This window comes from Schistocerca cancellata, chromosome 4 (genome assembly GCF_023864275.1).
Source record: "Schistocerca cancellata isolate TAMUIC-IGC-003103 chromosome 4, iqSchCanc2.1, whole genome shotgun sequence".
Classification (NCBI taxonomy): domain Eukaryota; kingdom Metazoa; phylum Arthropoda; class Insecta; order Orthoptera; family Acrididae; genus Schistocerca; species Schistocerca cancellata.
Genome location: NC_064629.1, coordinates 760,682,898 through 760,697,370, shown reverse-complemented (window position 1 = coordinate 760,697,370; position 14,473 = coordinate 760,682,898). Strand labels below are relative to the sequence as shown.

The following is a 14,473-nucleotide window of genomic DNA, read 5'->3' as shown; positions in this document are numbered from 1 at the left end:
AAAAAGGGGTTGAAAATTGTAATACAACTGGCATTTATATCAACACGAAATATTAGTACTTGCAGTGGTAGGACCTTTAGGGATACTCGAATGGATCCCGCACTGTAAGTGGCTTCATTTCTGTGAGGTCCAAAAAATGGTTCAAATGGCTCTGAGCACTATGGGACTCAACTGCTGTGGTCATAAGTCCCCTAGAACTTAGAACTACTTAAACCTAACTAACCTAAGGACAGCACACAACACCCAGCCATCACGAGGCAGAGAAAATCCCTGACCCCGCCGGGAATCGAACCCGGGAACCCGGGCGTGGGAAGCGAGAACGCGACCGCACGACCACGAGATGCGGGCTCTGTGAGGTCCACAGTTAGAATCACGTCATCAGCTTGTAACGTGCTCCAAAATTACAAATTATACTAATTTCGTTACCACCAACTTTTGATTGACATAGCTCACTGATAACGGTTCTGGTACCTTTTGGAGACCCTTCCAGAACGACTAGCTCTATTACTGGAGGAGAAGGATTCTACACGTGTGAAGGCTAATCATGACGTTTTCATGTTCAACTTGAATAAGTAAAGTTACGTGATGAATATGTTGTGAACGAGGGGCATTTGAAAAGTCCGTGCAAAGTCCGAGAGATGACACTACCGGAGCGATCGAGTCATTTTTAGTTAGTAGCACATTTGGAAAGAACGCACACCACGTTTCAGACATATTGGTCTCTTTCATGGCGTTTGGCATTCGTGTAATCAAGAAAAAATGGACGAAAAAGAATTTCTTGTGGTGATTAAACATTACTTTATGAAAGCGTAAATGCCTCAGGAGTCTAAAGAGGAGCTTGATAAACATTACGGTGACTCTGCACCTTCGATTAGAATAAGTTATAAGTGGTTTCAAAACTTTTGGTGTGGCCATATGGGCACAAGTGATGGTGAACGTTCTGGACGTCCTATGGAGGTTACGACTCCAGAAATCATTGATAAAATCCATGATATGGTGATGGATGACAGAAGAGTTAAGGTGCATGGGATTGCTAGTGCTGTGGGCGTCTCAAATTCACGAGTACATAATATTTTGCATAAACGTTTGGACATGAGAAAGGTATACGCAAAATGGGTTCCGCGATTACTCACGCTTGACCAAAAACGGTATCGTGTGAAGTGTTGCAAGAATGGTTTGCAGCTGTTCAGGAAGAATCCGCAGGACTTCAAGCGTCGTTTCGTCACTGTGGATGAAACATAGATACATTACTATACTCATGAGACCAAACAACAACCTAAACAATGGGTTACCAAGGGAGGATCTGCACCAAAAAAGGCGAAGACCATTCCTTCGGCCGGAAAATTTATGGCGACTTCCTTTTGGGATTCGCAAGGGATAATCCTCATCGACTATCTGGAGAAGAGTAAAACTGTTACAGGTGCATATTATTCACCGTTATTGGACCGTTTGAAAACCGAACTGCAAGAAAAACGCAGGCGATTGGACCGCAAAAAGGTCCTTTTCATCACGACAATGCACCAGCAAACACCTCAGCAGTTGTGGTCGCAAAATTAATGGAAATAGAATTCCAATTCGTTTCGCATCCCCCCTTTTCTCCAGATTTGTCTCCCTCGGACTTCCATTTGTTCCCCAACTTCAAGAAATGGCTGGCGGGACAAAGATTTTCTTCAAACGAAGAGGTGATTGCAGCAACTAATAGCTATTTTGCAGACTTGGACAATTCCTATTATTCGGAAGGGATTAACAAATTAGAACAGCGATGGACGAAGTGTATAAGTCTCAAAGGAGACAATGTCGTAAAATAAAGAAGGTTTACCCCAAACACGTAAGTAGTTTTTATTTTTGCACGGACTTTTCAAACACGTCACGTATTTGCATGTACATGTTTGTTCCAAGACTGCATACATTAAGCTGCATAAAAAAAGACTGATGTTAATTACATACTTTCAATTTTTTAGGTGATTATTAAAACTTCTATCATTACCCATCGTAATGTGGGAAGCGTGACTTGCAGTATCCCACTGTGGTACCCCTGCACAATTCGGCTGTACCGCACAACACACAACTTTCCTGCGGCTGACTCGCCACAACTCGCCGGCTGGAAAGCAAACACAATACTTCACGCCCGCGGCCGGTAAACATATGCATATTTACCGTCAACTTGCGGAAAGTGCAGCACAACACCGCGGCGCCAGTATCACTCCAGGCGGTGCCACAATCACGGACTTACTTCCTGCGCTGGTCACGTGCAGCCAGCGAACTGTTCGTTTATGCTTCCGCCGGGCGTGTACTTAACCAGCCGCCCGCCCCAAAGGCAGCCATTCGTTCCGCGAATTCCAATACGAGTGGCTCTACGACCTCCGACACCCGTTGTCTCCGCGAGCAACTAAACAAGCAGCGCCACCATTGCCAGCCCGAGACGACTTCTATTGCAGTACGCTCCATGAGCTGTTACGCTGCCACTACGCAGCTGCTTCTAACCCCCCGACCGCGGTCACTCTGGAAGCCACCTACCCTACGGCCTTCAACCTACTCTGTTTCTTCCATGCACACCCGTCCTCACTATCGGCTGCTGCGTCGTGGGTCTTTGCGCTTATGACGCTTGAGACAGTCCTACTGCTCACTGGGAGGTACAAAGTAACGTTATTTCTTGTTGTCTAGAAGTGACTATTTCATTCTTGTCATGAAGCAGTGACTATTTTTCTATTATTCATGTTCCACGTTTAGTGACTTACTAAACTGTTGTTTAACTTTACCTGACTAAGATCAATATGTGTTCACACCGTGTAGTGATAGATATACAAATTATAAACTGAACAATCTACATTACAGTGGTCAGTCTGTAGCTGAATGCTGGGTGCTTCGATTGTTGTCTGATTTATCTTTGAATGCCTGTAGTGATGACTGTCTTAAACAATGGAGTTTCAGCTAGGTGATTGAGGAGTGAGTACTGAAATATCAGTCCAAGGATCCGATAGTGGGCTGGCCGGAATGACCGAGCGGTTCTATGCGCTAAGGTCTGGAACCGCGTGACTGCTACGGTCACAGGTTAGAATCCTGATTCGGGCATGGATGTGTGTGATGTCCTTGGGTTAGTTATGATTAAGTAGTTTTAAGTTCTAGGGGACTGATGACCACAGATGTTAAGTCCCATAGTGCTCAGAGCCATTTGAACCATTTTGATCCGATAGTGGATCCTTACTCGTTCTTGCAATGTTTCCTTCCAGTTATCAATTCTTTCACTTCTGCAATTATTTGTAAATCTCAAAAATGCCTAAATACACCGTGATTCGGATTATGTGTTAAACTATAGTTCACTGCATAGCCATAGGTCGGATGAACGAGACGGGATACCACCTTCAACAGGACCATGGTTTGCGCAACAGTACGGTGTTCACACGAACGGTCGGATTGAGGGCAATCAGTTTTATCTTCAAACGAAGAAAAGCAGCCGGCCGGGGTGGCCGAGGGGCTCTAGACGATACAGTCTGGAACCGCGCGACCGCTACGGTAGCAGGTTCGAGTCCTGCCTCGGGCATGGATGTGTGTGATGTCCTTAGGATAGTTAGGTTTAAGTAGTTCTGTTCTATGGGACTGAAGACCTCAGATGTTGAGTCCCACAGTGCTCAAAGCCATTTTGTAGAAAAGCAGCATTTTCCTAATAAATCTTGCACATAGCAATGGAGCCAAATTTTAGTTCATATTATCACGAGCAACTGAATTACAGACACCTACCTTGTAGCGTAGAGCTTTCCTTTTTATCTTGATGATGGCACAATCGCGCCTTAGAATGGACTCCACACCGACAGCCTAGTAAAGACATCCTGATCCCAGACGTCTCACCCGTCTCCAGGAACTCAGTGAGATTGGTCGCATCCAAAAAGTCCAGCAATGGGATCCAACATATCCTCAATAAGATTTAAGTCAGATGGCCAAGGAATATCATCAAAGTACGTCCACATCAGTGGACTCTTATTGACACGATTCAGTTGAGTGGTGAATTGCCTCTTTCCCTGTTGACAAGTATATTTTTTTTTTCGTACGTATTTTGGCACAGCCGTACTCTGCCCTCAGTTTGTACAGTTATGCATCCCGACTCAACAGTACAGTTGACCTTTTACCAGTCGAGCGCTCAACGGCAGTGTTCCTGCGGCCCAGCTCCCAGTCACATGCTATGAGCAGCGAAACAAATGCTACTTCGCGACTAGCATTTTAGCATTTATAATTGTTGACTTCGGTTCACGATTATTATCAACATGCTGCTGCCCATAGCGTCTGACTGTGGTGGTGCCGGTTTCCGTCGGATCAATGTATCACGGTAAGAACTGTACCCGATGAAAAGTGAAAAGTTCAGTTTCTATGGGACCTCGGAGGTGGATTGTTCCATGCGTATGGCACCTACTATCCGGCTACAATCAAATAGACACGTTACCCATCCTACGCTCAACTGCCACACTGCCTGTAAGTAGAGCTTTCTAACATTGCTGATGGACATACGTTCTCTCTGCAGTCCGCTCACAATAAACCTCTGGTGCTTACTGCCATCACCTTATTATTTCAAGGCGTGACGATTTAACTAGAATATCTTCTTCGTGGAACCTGCGAACGCTGATGGTACGTATAAATACTAACAGATACACTATTGGTATCTTCAGAAAGAACATCAGCTCTTGACAGTGTTACTATAACAACATTACTGCTAAAGGTTCTTCAGTTGTTACACCGTAAGTAACAAAATATTTAGATGAACTGAAATTTTGTTTGCCATTAGAGACAACAATAGCGAGGCATTGAAGATGTACTACGATTAAATGTTGAAGAACCATTAATACGACGACTGGCACTATATAAAGCACTAAAGTATTTCTCCACCATTAATTTCTAATTTCAAAGGTATGTGACAGAACCAAACGAGGGGAGTGGGGAACTGAACATCGTTAATCACTTAAATGGTTCAACAATATTCTCAGAAGAAGCTGGTGACAAACAAGAAACAAAGCCACGGATATACTGAAGTGAAAACGCAAGTGTAGCAATACGAGATTCGTAGCCTATTATGAGAGAAATATTAAACATAATCGAGTTACCACTATAGCGGATGGTCTTGAACTGATATTCTGGGAAGGCATTTAGCTATGTGGAATAGCAACGAAACCACACCGCTACAAATAAGCAGTATTTACTCTTCGGAACATTCATTACCGCAGGTTACTGAAAGAATAATTCAGACAAATACCACAGTGAGGTCAATAAACTCAATGTTCCAATACGACAAATAGAGAACCTCTAACAGGATCATGAGCCCTAATTCCAGGACAAGTGCACAGACGTTTGGAAGTTAACGCAGAACAATATTGCAACGTCGGATTATCAGATACTGCTCCCTCTTCCAGCCAACAACGTCAACGAAAATTCCTGCATTCGAACCGACTGCTTCCAAATTCTGCTCAACCTCACAAGCGTGAGTTAGCGACCACAGTAACGTTGACTCTTTCGTTTGTGGAATTATACGAGTCATTTGCGCTCAAAACAATCCTAGAAGCAGGATATTCAAGCCGATCATCTGGGAGTATTCCCGTTGATTCCTGTATATAAATGAAACCACAAAAATTTACATGTTCTACAATATTAACGTTTTTAAAAAAAACTTGATTTATGTTTAAAACCGCATCATCAGACAATATGTTTTGATAACTGCCTTGCAAGCTAGAAGCCGGTGAGCTTAACGAAATTAATACTCTGGAACGTCCATATTCTTATGCTTTTGATTTATAAAAATGAAGATGCTCTACAGGTAGTTACTAGGATATCAGTATAAGGTGTCAAAAATATGGGTTTGAAGTTATCACTCAAGCTGGAATGCACAGTGAATGTCGGCGTGCTACGACACTGTTTCACCTTACTATAGACAGCAGTTACAACACACATTGTAAAATATAGAAGGAAACGTTGCACTTGGTCTATCACGAGTACAAATGTGGGGCTGTTTTTGATAGAAACCATTACGGTTGGTCTCTCTAGCAAAATTTCGGTAATACATTTAGATTCGTGAGGCGATCAAGTCAAATGCGCCACGCCAAGCACAAAATAGAGGAAACTATACAAAGTGAAGAAGTTGAAGAAGGGAATCTGCCCGTAAGCTTCGATGCGGTTGTTACATTTACAGAAACCATTTTATTTAACGGTCATTATTTTACTCATCACGCTGTGTAAACGAGTTCAAGTGAAGTAACTAAAGGACGGCCCGTTTGATACGTTCAGTGACAAACAGATAGAGTCTTGGCAGGCAAGGAAAAAACAGCTCGGTATCTACAATACACTGAGCTGATATTGGCCGTTACCAGGCAGGAGGAGTCTGTGAACGAGACGGACCTTAAGCAGTGCTTGGAAAACAGCTAGCGGAGCGGAAGAATCTGCTTATAAAATCGACCAACGTACGGTCTTCAGAGACGGCTCGTTCCCGTAGCTCTCAAGGAGTGGCGGAGAAAGGTGCATGTGGCAATCTGCATATCGCCTTCAAAAACTTTATTTTGCACATTAAGTGCATATCTGCGTAGTTGAGCCAAATTTAACCTACGTTCTCTATGCACTCCTAAAAAGGATGCTGCGAAGGTAGACAAACTGTCGTTAGAATTTCTATCCCTCCAAATCAGTAATTCAAGAACCTTCTCGTTTATGCCGCTATTGAGTAACTGTTACACATACATGTAGGATTCATTATATTTACTACCGAAAATTGACACGGGTGAAATTATTCGAAAACAAAGGTAGAAACCTTCCAGTAGACATGGGTCTGCAAACAAACCGTTTGTGAGATAATTTCAAAAGTGTGTTTACGAGTCGTCACTGACTTTAACATGAAATTTTGTTCTACATATTACAAATGGATTTGAAGCTTCCAGCCAAGTCCCCATCGAATTGAATTCGAATTTCACCCTAGGCCTAATTTAACAAAATATACAATTCTGCTTCAGTACCTTACATGTTACAATTTACTGCATTCCCGTGACTGTTAAAGGAGGCATTCCTCAGCTCGTCATCGCATTTGGGACCTTTACAGTGAGTTACTAATTTTTTCAAACACCGTCGAGTCATCTCGTAAATGTTAACGAAAATATACAATTCGCTGCTCTTAATCTATGACCGTATTAGTGGGATAGCGGTATTCACTTCGATTCTGATTTGACCCCAGCCAGAAAAATCCAGCGCTTGAGGTAATGTGGTCTTAGAGGCCAACGTATATATTATGGCTCATCTAGCCGTCTTGGGCCAGAGTGGTCTATTATATGTTATCTTACATAAGCAGCAACATTTTTCGGTTTGCTTAAACTGCATTCCCGAACCAGGCTGCAGGGATAAAATTTGAGTCCAATTGGATGGGAGTTTAATCACGAAGTTAACATCTGAAATACATTTGTACTAAACATGACAATATTTCATCGGCAGTAATCTAGTAAAACGTTCGTTTGCAGTTGTTTAGTGGAAGAGGTTTCAATTCCATTACTCTAAGAGATAAAAGATATGGAATCCAGTATTAGGATCAGAACACAAAAGAGCTTTGGAAGACTTTTAATCAAATAAGACGGAAAAGATAGATAACATCCCATTGGAATTTCTGAAATCACTGGTGTAAGTGGCACGAAAACGACTATTCACGCTGGTGTGGAAGATGTATGGGACTGGCGATGTACCATCTGACTTCTATAAAATCATAGTCTACACAGTTCCGAAGATAGCAGGAGCAGACAAGTGTAAGAATAATCGCAAAGTCAGTTCAACAACTCGTGTATTCAAGTTTCTCATAAGAATAATGTAGAGAGTAATGGGAAAGAAAATTGAGAATTTCTATTTGACGATCATTTTGGCTTTAGGAAGGGTAAAGGCATCAGAAAAGCAATTCTAATATTGCCCTTGATAGTGGAGAAAGAGTGAAGGAAAATCAAGACTAGTTCACAGTATTTGTCAACCTGGAAAAAACGTTTGACAATTTAAAAGGGTGCGAGAAAGGTTTGAAGTTCTAAGAAATAGAGATAAGCTATCAGGAAAGACGAGTAATATACAATATTTACAAGTATCAACGGGGTGGGGTAATACCATTGAATCACCTAGAATGAAGTGCTCGGATTAAAAAGGGTAGAAGATAGGAATGTAGTCTTTCGTCCCTACTGTTCAGTGTATACATCGTAGAATTAGTGACGGAAATAAAGGAAAAAATCAGGAGTTGGATTAAAACTTTTTAATTCGTAAATCAACATTAATATCCCACGCACGTTCTCCTAAACGTAACTACTTGTTGGCAACACCAGACACTGAAATAAAAAGACAGTATCAACACTAATGGGAAATTGGAAATCTTTCAGCGCCAGCTCACGAGAATATGCGATGCGAAAAATATTCCATGCACAGGAAGAGTGGTAACCTAACTTAGATCATTACCACCCAGGACGGATGATATGAGATGGATTGCCTCTCTTAAGGGGCGTGAAATATTTTCCGGAACAGTTTCATTCTGCCTAGTCCGTGGAAACTGGTGCTGTGCATTACAAGAGACCACAAATCAGTGCTCAATACGCCAACGACTGACTATTGACCAAACGAGAGAGAACCACGTGATACAACACATATTGTCCTCAACTCCTATTCTTACTTGGTATGCTCAGTTATTCAATTGTGCTACTGCGGTATCAGATGTTGAGGTTGATCGCAACAACCTCAGAGAAAATTCCTCAGAAATGCCTCAAACTACTTGTTGACTCAGTATGGTATAACTCGTTAAACTATAGCACCTCCACAAAACTATGAAAGTGTTGCAGTGATACTTTCAACCTGGTAAGAAAAAATGTTCAAACTTGTGTGAATTTCTAAGGGATCAAACTGCTAAGGGCATCGATCCCTAGACGTACACACTACTTAAACTAAGTTACGCTGAGAGCAACACACACGCCCATGCCTGAGGGAGGACTCGAACCTCCGGCGGGTGAGGCCGCGCAATCACTGATATGGCGCCCCAAACCCCGCGGTCACACCCGCGGCCCCTGGTAGGAAATGTTTATCGATTACATATGTCACTATTAGTAACTTATGGCGCTAGAGTCACTCTATAACCGTTAGCTATAACCGCACCTGTGATAGGTTGTTGTTGTTGTTGTGGTCTTCAGTCCTGATACTGGTTTTATGCAGCTCTCCATGATACTCTGTCCTGTGCAAGCTTCTTGATCTCCCAGTACTTACTGCAACCTACATCCTTCTGAACCTGCTTAGTGTATTCATCTCGTGGTCTCCCTCTACGATTTTTACCCTCCACGCTGCCTTCCAAGACTAAACTTGTGATCCCTTGATGCCTCGGAACATGTCCTACCAACCGGTCCCTTCTTCATGTCAAGTTGTGCCACAAACTTCTCTTCTCCCCAATTCTATTCAATATCTCCTCATTAGTTATGTGATGTAATCTTCAGCATTCTTCTGTAGCACCACATTTCGAAAGCTTCTATTCTCTTCTTGTCCAAACTATTTATCGTCCGTGTTTCACTTCCATACATGGCTACACTCCATACAAATACTTTCAGAAACGACTTCCTGACACTTGAATCTATACTCGATGTTAACAAATCTCTCTTCTTCAGAAACGCTTTCCTTGCCATTGCCAGTCTACATTTCCTTTCTACTTCGACCATCATCAGTTATTTTGCTCTCCAAATAGGAAAACTCCTTTACTACTTTAAGTGTCTCATTTCCTAATCTAATTCCCTCAGCATCACCCGACTTAATTCGACTACATGCCATTATCCTCGTTTTGCTTTTGTTGATGTTCATCTTATATCCTCCTTTTAAGACACTGTGCATTCCGTCCAACTGCTCTTCCAAGTCCTTCGCTGTCTCTGACAGAGTTACAATGTCATCGGTGAACCTCAAAGTTTTTATTTCTTCTCCATGGTTTTTAATAGCTACTCCGAATTTTTCTTTCGTTTCCTTTACTGCTTGCTCAGTATCATCGGGGAGAGACTACAACCCTGTCTCACTCTCTTCCCAACCGCTGCTTCCCTTTCATGCCCCTCGACTCTTATAACTGCCATCTGGTTTCCGTACAAATTGTAAATAGCCTTTCGCTCCCTGTATTTTACCCCTGCCACCTATAGAATTTGAAAGAGAATATTCCAGTCAACATTGTCAAAAGCTTTCTCTAAGTCTACAAATGCTAGAAACGTAGGTTTGCCTTTCCTTAATCTATTTTCTAAGAAAAGTTGTAAGGTCAGTATTGCCTCACGTGTTCCAAATTTCTACGGAATCCAAACTGATCTTCCCCGAGGTCGGCTTCTACCAGTTTTTCCATTCGTCTGTAAAGAATTCACGTTAGTATTTTGCGGCTGTGACATTTTAAACTGTAATAGGTAATACTTATGAATAAATTATCACTTACACAATTTTATAGTACCTTATATATGTGTTTAAGCAAAATATCAGTCTATAGTAATATTTGCAGAGTTGTGAAGCACAACAAAATATAGAGTAGTTCTTGAGCAGTGAGCAGCTCTTTACCTATTGCAGCACGCACTCTTTATACGACATATTCCATAAAATTTGGAGGACCACCTGAGTGAAGAGAGGGGTTGTCTGTGATTGACACTGATGACAGTAGATTCGAAGTATTTTCAGTGGTATTTTGGCATGCTGGGGGAGTAAACGGGAAAAGGCTCTAAAGAAACATTTTCTATTTCCGTCTTTATATGTTTAGTAAACTTGAAGCTAAGTTTTAAATGTCTCAAATGTTGGTTTTCCGAATGTCATAATTGTTATTGCTTTATTTAAATACGTTCACAAGACAATAATACGTACCAGATATATCAAATTATTTAGAGGTGTATTTCTGCACCTTTACACTCACTTTCACGAATTTATAAGATTTTGCATCATTGAAAGGTTTACGAAAAGTAAAAACGGCCTTATTTCACAAAGTTCGTAAGGTTGTGTTTGAGGGCAGACGAGGATGAATATGACTAGATAGAAACTGCCAGCAAACTGGGAAGTTGCAATTGCGTTGTCAGGGTTAGGACGTCACCTCGATATCGACGTACGCCCACACGCCAATACAAATATCATTAAGTGCTTTCGCGGCTGCTGCTGTTCAAACTCATGTCTCGCCTATTGCGATCGCAACGGATTTCACAGCGACACGAAAGCTAATACAGCAATTACGCTCCCGCTTCCAGCTGAAATGCATACGTATCTCGAAAGCGAAATTGTCCACTCTGCACCATAACTGTTAATAAAGTTCAGAACCAATATCACTTGACACTGTTTCTTCATGGACTTTAAATGACACAGATCTGTTGTGATCAGTTCTTGAGTTGCAAAAATTTGCTGACTGTGATGTGTTAGTACACTGCGTGGTTTACATATCCCAATATTGTTCTGTTTAGCTAACAATGACTAATCTGTAACTAATAGTAGAATTTACAAAACTGCAAGTATGTATAACGGAAGAAAGCCGTAACAATATGAGAAACATTACAAAAGCTAATTATTTCTTGCAGAATGGATAAAAATAAGTCATCAATTATTGTCACTGAACAGATGATTGAAGACAGTAGCAACATACTACTCAAGCTTCTACTTTTACTTTCCTAAAGCGTTAATAGTACTCTTGCATCTCAGGTTCGTGGAATTGGCATCTCTTCTTTCTAACTCCCAACTGTCCTCCTGACTCTAGTGTGACTCACTTTACGGTCGAAAGTCAAACTAATATTGATTAAATATTTCTCCGCATTCCTTTGTGTAATCTACTTTTTGATTTCTTAGACTGTATGTTTTACACACTGTGAGATGCAGTTAGACCAACCTAATCAAGACAGAGTCGGATTACTGTCATTAGGATGATTGTTCATTACTGCCATACTGTAGGAGTTTATATCCAATTTAGCATTCTATCCGTAAAAAAGTGGCGACACTATAATCAGTTCGATCTGTTTGCCTGAGTAGTGACATTCTTCCTCTTATGAAGATATTATCATTTTGGTCGTGCTGCAAAATATTTTCTTTAGCTCTCCCAGTTTTGCGTTACAAATCATTGGTGAATATTCAATCATCATAATATAATGTCATATTGTTTATTAGTTGGAGGAAGGTCCTTAGACGAGATACAATGGAATTAAATGAAAAGGGTTAATCTTAACGAATATTATTGCGTGTATTATACACCTGTCTGCATATGTCAAAGTTTTGCAGGAGTATTCTAACTGAAAATAGCGTAAAGTTTCATGGTCATATTTTGAGTAGCTACAACATCCCTTCCCTGAGCCTTGTTGCCAACATAAATCATATGGTTCTTTATTTCATCAGTTACTTTTACGAGTATGTGTATGGCAGACCCTCTCACTAAATCTCTAATTTGTTTCAGCTCGTTAAATAAATTAGAAGATTTAAGATACTTTGTGGGATAAACTACATTATGAACGTTGCCGACTCATGCTTTATTGAGTTGAATATTATCAACCAACTAAGAATCTCTAAAGTAGTTAGCTTTGTTATTTTTAGACACCACAGATTTAGATGAAAAGAAAGGGACTCCGTCATCAGGCCACAATCTGCCCATTGGGACCATCAGACCGCCATGTCATCCTCAGTGACGATGCGGATAGGAGGGGTGTGTGGTCAGCACACCGCTCTCCTGGTCGTTATGATAGTTTTCTTTGACCGGAGCCGCTACTATTGGGTCGAGTACCTCCTCAATTGGCATCACGAGGCTGAGTGCACCCCGAAAAATGGCAACAGCGCACGGCGGCCCGGATGGTCTCCCATCTAGGTGCCAGCCACGCCCCACAGCGCTTAACTTCAGTGATCTCACGGGAACCGGTGTATCCACTGTGGCAAGGCCGTTGCCCAAATTTTAGATGAGACATATCAAATTACAGCGGGTAGTTGTATTATGGAATGCTGATTTTAATAGTTTCACCACTTAATCCTACTCCGACTGGAGTCTAAAATTCATGAAACTATAGTAATAAACTCGTTTTTCTCTTATTCAAATTCACGTTCAAGTTGATATTTAACGTCTGCAGTTTGACATTTCGTGCTAGTAACAAGATATTTGAACTGCGCTTGAAAAGTACGTGGCAACTCGTTTCTGACAGTATTAACGCAGCCCTCTTAAGCAATCGATCACTCCTGATGAATGATACAGTAAAATCACCTTCCCACATAATCTCTTTGTGATCCGCACAGAAAGCTTCATACGTCGCTAATGGGTACAAAATATCACTAAATTTCTAGTTATTGAAATTGTGTATCTCTTTATCGGGTCCGTCTTGTAAACGTACTGTTAAAAATAAACTGTTAAATAAATGAGTGTGTGATACTGGTAAAAACGATACTTCATTTTAATCGTTATGATAGCTCACAGTGTCTTTATGGATGCCTGTATGAGTTAAGTGTTAGACTTTCTTTTATACGAACGGATAGTCGATATCATTGAATGTAATGTAGATCTACACCTGGTTTGAATATAACCCTCCATTAATAATGCTCATATTTATCTATAATACTTTTCAAGACATTTATGTCGATCTTTGTTATATAATTCACAGGGAAAAGGAGAAACATATAACCTTTGAATTAGAGTGGTAAAGTAATTGAACTCATATCATATTAATGATTATTCTGACCAAAATCAATAAAATTCTATTCTTCGCCTGCAACATATACCGTAACATCAACAACATTGGCCTTGGATTCGTTCAAACGATATCACGTCACTAATGCAGTCAAAGCTGTATTATTCATCTGTTGAAACAGTCGTAAATTTGTGCTATGTCTGAATTCGGAGCCGGGTCTCTTCCATATCGTGATTAGTCATCCTCATGAAATGATCCATTTGAAGCACGTCTCGAGGACGAACGAAAATTTTTAGTCACGCTGATGTATTCCTTCCATTCTTTCCTATCAATACAACTGTGTTTGTGGCAGTTACGACCACCGAAGAAGTACAGTAGTCGGATATTTGGTTGATTTCTGTGTTGCCATCTTCAGAGCTTTGGTACAGCTTGTACTGTCTACTTGTACTTAATTTTTATAAATTGTTGATTTTTAACTATTACATCCTGAGTATCAAGTCATGTCTGCTAAATTTCGTGACAGTGCTAAAACACTGAGTTTCTACAGACGTGTTAGATATGCAAATGAGATATCTGACACTTCAACAATTTTGATGATTACTAATAGTACAATTGTTACTGACTTAAGAATTACTTTGACGGTTTTATTTTGCAAGGGGTTAACTGTGTCCAAAGACCTCTCCAAATTATTGTGAAGGCTATCGAGACTTCCCAAAATGTCTAGTGAGTATTACTGAGGTCTAGTCAAAACGCTTTTCAGTGACACTTCATTGCTTACCCGAGTTATCTTTCAGATGACTTTACATTATCTACGAATCAACAGTGGAAGTTTCCGCAACTAGGGTGGGGACCAATGCTACTTT

General features: G+C 40.9%; 1 pseudogene; it reads right to left on the bottom strand.

Moving 5' to 3' along the window:
• Window positions 1-12,762: 12,762 nt before the first annotated feature.
• LOC126185771 (5S ribosomal RNA) lies at window positions 12,763-12,880 on the bottom strand (annotated as a pseudogene).
• Window positions 12,881-14,473: the final 1,593 nt, after the last annotated feature.